Below are 6,812 nucleotides of genomic sequence, written 5' to 3'. Positions count from 1 at the left end.
GCAGGGGGATGGACTAGAAGACCTCCAAGGTTCCTTCCAATCAGTAGTGGTATTCAGTAGGTTCTATCCAGTTCGGGTGAACCAGTAGCAACAGCTGCAGGAGGCTCCACCCACCCACCCAGACATCATCGTTTTTGACACTTTTGACACTCTGTGCATGCGCGGAAGGCGCGTGCTCACATTTGCGAACTGGTAGCGAAGGTAAGTGAATAGCATCCCTGCTTCCAATTCTGTAATTCTGTTATTCCTATGATCCATGTCATAGTAAGATCTGATAGTCAGTTGTTTGTAGTGGGAAGTCATCTTCAGGTAGAAAACTGTCTTAGAAATGTAAAATCATAGAACTAGAAGATGCTATTTCTGCCAGATTCCAAGTTCAGTGCAAGAATGCAGACTGAAGAATCCCAGACAAATGACTGTCTAGCCACTACTCAAGTCAAACCTTGCATGAGATGCTGCTGTGCACAGATGGTATTTGGTACCTGATGCAAAATCTCTACTGTATCATTCAAATTACAGAATACTCATTCATGTGCTTTTCAAAGTGAGGAGCCAGTGGGCTCTATGCCCAAGACTAGCTGACTACTGCTGAGGGAGGCAGGAATGGATAATGCCAGACAGCTTTTCCAGAGCCAGCTGGCACTGCTAACGTCTTGGCTCATCCTGGTCATACTGTATAGCAAACAAGGAGGCAGTAGGCCAACACTGAAATCCAATGGCTGACTTTAAATTATTGAAGGATTTGATTTTGCTTTAAAAGAGGCACGCACACTGAAGGGAAAGCAAAACCAAAAAGCCCCGTTCAAGATGTGGTGTGCCATCTGCAGAACGATCTTCCTTTATCTTCCTTTGTCTGAAATGAGTGGAAGTAGGGGAGAGAGTAGGCTAAGAAATTGGCTCTTTTGCAATAAGGTCTAGCAACATTAGCATGTTGCCCTTCAGCCACAACTTTTTACTCGAATGTCTGCCCATCTGGTACTATTGACAGACTTGAAGAACTTCAATTCATCCAGCATTCTCAGCTAATATGGCCAAACGTCAAGGTCCAGAATGTTCCACCTGTTCTTTCATAGTCCTTGCATATGGTTACTTTCTTCAGCAAAGACTAATGGGATTATTTCCCAATTGGCTATAGTTACCTGTTGAGTCTTCTACTTCCGTCGTTTTAGCAATCTAACAAAGAGAATAAGAACTGTTTTACTTAATCAACTACCAAGTTTCAAAGAGCAGTAAACCTCTGCTATTCAGAGCATTTAGTAGGCAGCTGTTCAGTTGCCTCTGAATATGAGAGTGTACACGTTAACACATTAACACCATGGCTGGTACTTCTGGATTCTATTCTAAACTATGAAAGATCCTCCCCCACTCCTTCTTATGCAACTTCTAGCATACAGATGGCACAAAATATTTCATAGGCACTGCATTAACCCAGTATACTGTAGCTACAATTAATGATTCTGGGGGGGGGAGAGGGGGGGAGACTTGCTCCAAACAGTAAATCATCTCCCTCTTTCCTTTGGACACCTGCAAATGTTTGGATTTTTAAGAATCATTGTGGATGGAGCCAGGACTTGTTCTCATTAACTACCATGTAGTAAGGTCTTCCTAATCCCCATCTATTTTGGATCAACCTTTCTGCTAATTTAAGTTGATCATGACACGCTCTGCAATATTGTTTTGGTTACTATACTCAAAGGGGGCAGGCAGCTCACAAGAGTTGTAAGCAACCAACTACACATCTGATTAACAAAAAGGAGAGGTTTGGTGTGGTGCTAGTTAGAGGCAGCTAATGGGCTGAAGGGTGTGGATGAAATCCTATTTAGATTGTCTCTCAGAGGAACAGCTGTGTCCCTGTAAACCCTTGGAGTTGTTCAGAGTGCAAATCCAAATGAAAAACACTGATTGTGGCCAAGGGTGAGATGAAGAAGCTAAGAAAGAAAAGGTGTCAAGGAGAAAGCTTCATTGCATCATAGAATAGCATCAGGTTGCAGACGTTCAGATGAAACCTTTCAGACTGAGTTACCCTTTCGGTATCCGTGCAAAAGAAGTTGCAGGTTTTTGTTCCCAAAAGTCTACAAGAAGAGCATGAAGACATTGTTCATTATTTAGACCCCCAAAACCAATGTTCAAATGTATGCTGCTTTTAAAAATGGAGTTCCTATTGAATTATTCCTTATTAGTTGATCAACATTATCCTTCCAGAAACTTGGTTCCTTAGTTTTCTAAAAAAATAAAAAAAGCTGCCTAAGTTATTAGACAATTACTTTGTTCTTTATGTAAAATGATGCTTCTTTTCATCTGCTCCAAATTTTTCATTGTTTTACCAAGCTGCTCTTGAGCTATAGTGTTATGATAAAGGTGCAATCATCATTTTATAGATCTTCCTCCAGTTTCCCCATCTTAGTTAACTTTTCCCCCCAAGTAAAAGTGCTCAGATGGTGTTGCTTTTTCCTGGAATGGAAATGCTCCAAGCTTTTGATCCTTTGGGTTGAATTCTTCAAATTCTACATTCTCTTTTGCTGGGGCTGATCTCCCTCCTTTCTTCTGAAGCATTTTTCTTTATGAAGGCCTTTTATGCTTGGCTTACAACTCGTATCTACATCACTTGGTAATAATATATTTAAGGACTAGCATTTGAATTTGCGAACTGACCCTCCCAGTTTGTTTGAAGTGAACCAGAGAAATAATATTTGGAAATTTATCAAGTTTTGCCATTTTTAGTTCCATATCTATTTGTTGAAGAATTACACAAGCTTGTTCTAGCACCAAAATTCAATACATGCCATTCTCAGACAATCCTCTAGCCCAGACATCAAGGCTCTGAAACATAGGTGGGGTTTAATTTTTATCTACTCCCTTTGCAATTCCTGGCTCTGTACCACTTTTCATCTTCAGATGTGGAGACAGATTCAACTGAACTGCACCATATAACTGATGAAACGAAGAAGGCAAATAGGCTCTTCTATGACTATTATTTATTATTTTATGCCTTTGAATTAGAGATGACTCCTGGCAACTGAAAAGTCCCTCCAGCTTTCTTGGCAAGGTTTTTCAGAAGTGGCTTACCATTGTCTCATTCCTAGGACTGAGAAAAAATAATTGACCCAAGATCATCCAGCTGGCTTTGTGCCTAAGACAAGATTAGAACTCATGGTCTCCTGATTTCTAACTTGGTGCCTAACCACTAGATTAAACCAGTTCTCTTGTTCTAGTTCTCTATTTCTCTTTGACCAGAAATGACAAAACTAACATAAGTTTTATGAATTGTGTTTAATTTTGCCCAGCCTGATATCTAATGGAGTTTTGGTGGAAACTCTAGCAGTTATAATCAAACTCAAGAATGGGAAATTGGGAGATTGTCCTAGGTAATCTCTTTCCTCTTGTTTAACTTTTGGTATAGTGTAGACACAAAGGAAAAGAGCAAAAGAGCCACCACTTAGAGGCTGTTGAAACCTGGCAAAGCATCAAGTGCTGGACACCTTGTTCCACACCTATACTGAAGCTTAGAAACATTTTGGGACAAAATACATGGACAAAATACATGGTATTTTGTGATAGGAATTATGTTTCTTGAATTCACCTTAGGCTGCATATAGCGCACTCTGAAGTTGAATGGGGAGGGAGGTGGGGAGAATGCCTACATGGTTAAATTACCTTGGCTATGACTATCAGAATTGGGCTGCCAAACTCAGGAATGGCCATTCGATATTTTTTATAATTTAATGATGATCTACACTAGTAGCCTTAACCCAGTAGCCCTAATCACAGATAGTCTGTTTTCCCTTATCTAATGCTAGCATAGATTTTGCTAAATTAAAAAGAATTGGTGAGAGCAAAAGGGTGGGGGGAAGATGGTTAAATAGCTGAAAAGCCAACAACAGATTGAGCTAATGGTGCCTAGGCAAGCCAAAGATTTTTTTTTCCACAGAGAATGTTGTGCCATACTAGTTTAATTGGTAATAAACTTGAATGTTAAGAGGAAAAGCAAAACTGGCTCTAAAAAATCTGTCAAAATGCAGCTAATCTTCTAGGTTGGTTGAGTGAATACCTAACGATTAAATATTGGGAGTAATTAAGCACGATACAAACGTTGCAAAATAAAGCTGGATGGGGTAGGGAGGGAATAGGAGAAGAGAAGCAGCACTGGTTTAAGTACATGCTACTAAAACTGCTGTTTGAGGTCATTGCCCTAAACTTGTTGTCTACTCCAAATGCTTCTACCCCATCAAACAACTTTTCTTTTAGTCTGAAAGACTGGTAGATTATATAAGAGGAATTTATAAAACTATACGCATTTCTGTCTTCCCTATGTCACTCTTCCCCTCAATCCTCCCTCTTCAGTAAATCATTCCCATTACTTCAGTCAAAGCCTTAAAAATCCAATAAATCAATCAATAAAGTCAGTTTGTTTGGGAGCAATTATCTTCAATTGTCTCAGTAAGTGGCGATACCTACCCCTGTTGATCTTGGAAAACAGATTACCTGGTTAGAGGACAATCTAGAAAATCCAAACTGTTGATTAGGAATCAGAAGAAAAATGCCAGAAAGCACCAGTGGCATAGCACAGCACTGCCAAGAAAACAATATGGAGGTAGAGTTAAATCTGCCTCTCAGACATTTTTACTATTATATGTGAATAAGACCCATAGTCGCGCAGTGGTTAGAGTGCAGTATTGCAGGCTACTTCTGCCGATCACTGGCTGCCAAGATTTTGGCAGATCGAATCTCACCAGGCTGAATGTTGACTCAGCCGTCCATCCTTCTGAGGTTGGTAAAATGAGGACCCAGATTGTTGGGGTCAATATGCTGACTCTGTAAAACTGCTTAGAGAGGGCTGTGAAGCGGTATATAAGTCTAAGTGCTATTGCTATTGCTAATAAAAGCCACTTCTTTCCAATTGACATTTAAGGTTTTGTAAATTAAGCTCCCCCAATTTAGGGACAACTAACTATATCCTCTATCTCCCCTACTTCTATAAAAATCCTATTGGCTAAGGTCACCCTGATTGAGAAGGAACATCTGTAGAGGAAGAGAAAGGGCAAGAGACAATGGAAGGCAACTCTGAGGAGGCAGAGCATTAGTTATATGCCTGAATCTTTGGCAGCAGGAAGTGTCATTAGATGGCACTATGAATGAAGCAGAGATCAAATCCAATGTTGGAGGGTAGGGATGGCCCTCCCATAGTTAATAGAGGTGATTTGGCGCTGGAGGATTGTGCTATGGTGCTCATTATCACTGTATTATCACTACATTTTGGCAGAGATAACATATCATATTTCAGAACATTTCAACTGACTTTCCCATTGACAGCTGTTAGAAGTGTTGCCGACTCACGGCAAGTTCTGCCAGTTAGTAATATAGCCTTTGCCAGAAAGAAGGTGAAATAGTACCAAACCATTACTACAAAGGGTGAGATTAGTATAAAACCATGGCATTGTACTGACAACATTGGATGACCTATGGTTCAGCACGGAATTGAGGACACAGTCTTCCTAGGGCTTCCCCCGGTTCTATACTCCCTACTATAAGATTCCTACATGTGAACTTGGGTGGGCAAATGTTACCCTCCTTGAACCAGTATCACAGGGAGCAACAACATAGGGAGCAATACTGGGGTTTCTCTAAACAGCAAGAAACAAAAGTATGATATCTTGTACGTTTTGTGTGTCTTACCAGCTGGGATACCTTTCTCCAAACCCATTGCTGAAATCTCTGTGCTTGATCTATGCTTCTTTTCAACAAAATACAGGCCAGGCTTTTGCCCAGGCTGGCAATGCCCAAAATTCATTTACTAGAAAAAGCCTTGGTGAACTCCAGAGCCTTAGCAAATTGACTTAACCCTGCAGCTCTGAATGCTTGAAGCCCCTGAGCAAAAAGCCAGACAGCGAAGCAGAGAATAGTCAGTCATGACAACTTCCCTGATGGACTTGGTGGCTTTAGGTCCTAGGCCAAAGAGGCTGGGTAACAGCCAAGAGGAAGAAGCTCAGATCTCTAGTTGATGCCCCACCGCTAACAGAAACCATACCTTAAGAACAGGTTTCTCCCTGGCTAGCACAAGAATAATAGTACCCTCTTAAGGCAGTGTGTTTAGTCATGCCAGAGGAATAAGTGGTGCTATCTCTAAGAGGATCTGCTGTAGGGTTAGCATCTGAATACTAAACATGTGCGTGTAAAATGCAAACTTTCCAAAAGTTAAGAAATGGAAACTGTTTCTCAGTAGAATTTACAAGTAGTCCGTTTTAGAATGAGGAGGGACTTGGCCCTCTGTTCCCTTTCCCTACTTTAAATGTCTGTTCGGTACATTGTTGAGCAGGAGGAATTATTAACCTGCTTAAATTTCCTCTGACAGTTCTTTTGCAGCATGTACTTTTGGCATACGTAAAATGGATTAATCTGGTTTCTACCTATCCTCTTCGGTCAATAAAACACTCATTTACTGTAGGAAGAACATTACTAAAGCAGCCAATTAACTCACACCTGGACAATTTGTTCGAACGCCTCTTAAAAGACCAATCTCCCCTCTGAGTTTTTCCTGAAGGTTAGCCTCTTACCTCAGTCTCCAGGTTGTCACCCACCCATTGCCAGCTTAAGGCTGAGAATCTCCATTGCCAGCTTAAAGCTGATGACAGTTACCAATTGGCTGAAGTTTCAACCAGCCTCACGCCAGTGGCATAAGTTACCGCTTCCATCCCAATCATTAGCTCACACCACTGGAGTGATGCACATTGGGAGCCTGCCAGTCTGTAGCATCATCTGAGCTAGAGACAAATCCAGCCACCAGACTCCACAGACCATCTTTCAAATATCCATGA

This window comes from Ahaetulla prasina, chromosome 1 (genome assembly GCF_028640845.1).
Source record: "Ahaetulla prasina isolate Xishuangbanna chromosome 1, ASM2864084v1, whole genome shotgun sequence".
In the NCBI taxonomy this organism is placed as follows: Eukaryota; Metazoa; Chordata; class Lepidosauria; order Squamata; family Colubridae; genus Ahaetulla; species Ahaetulla prasina.
This window is presented reverse-complemented; position numbering follows the sequence as displayed.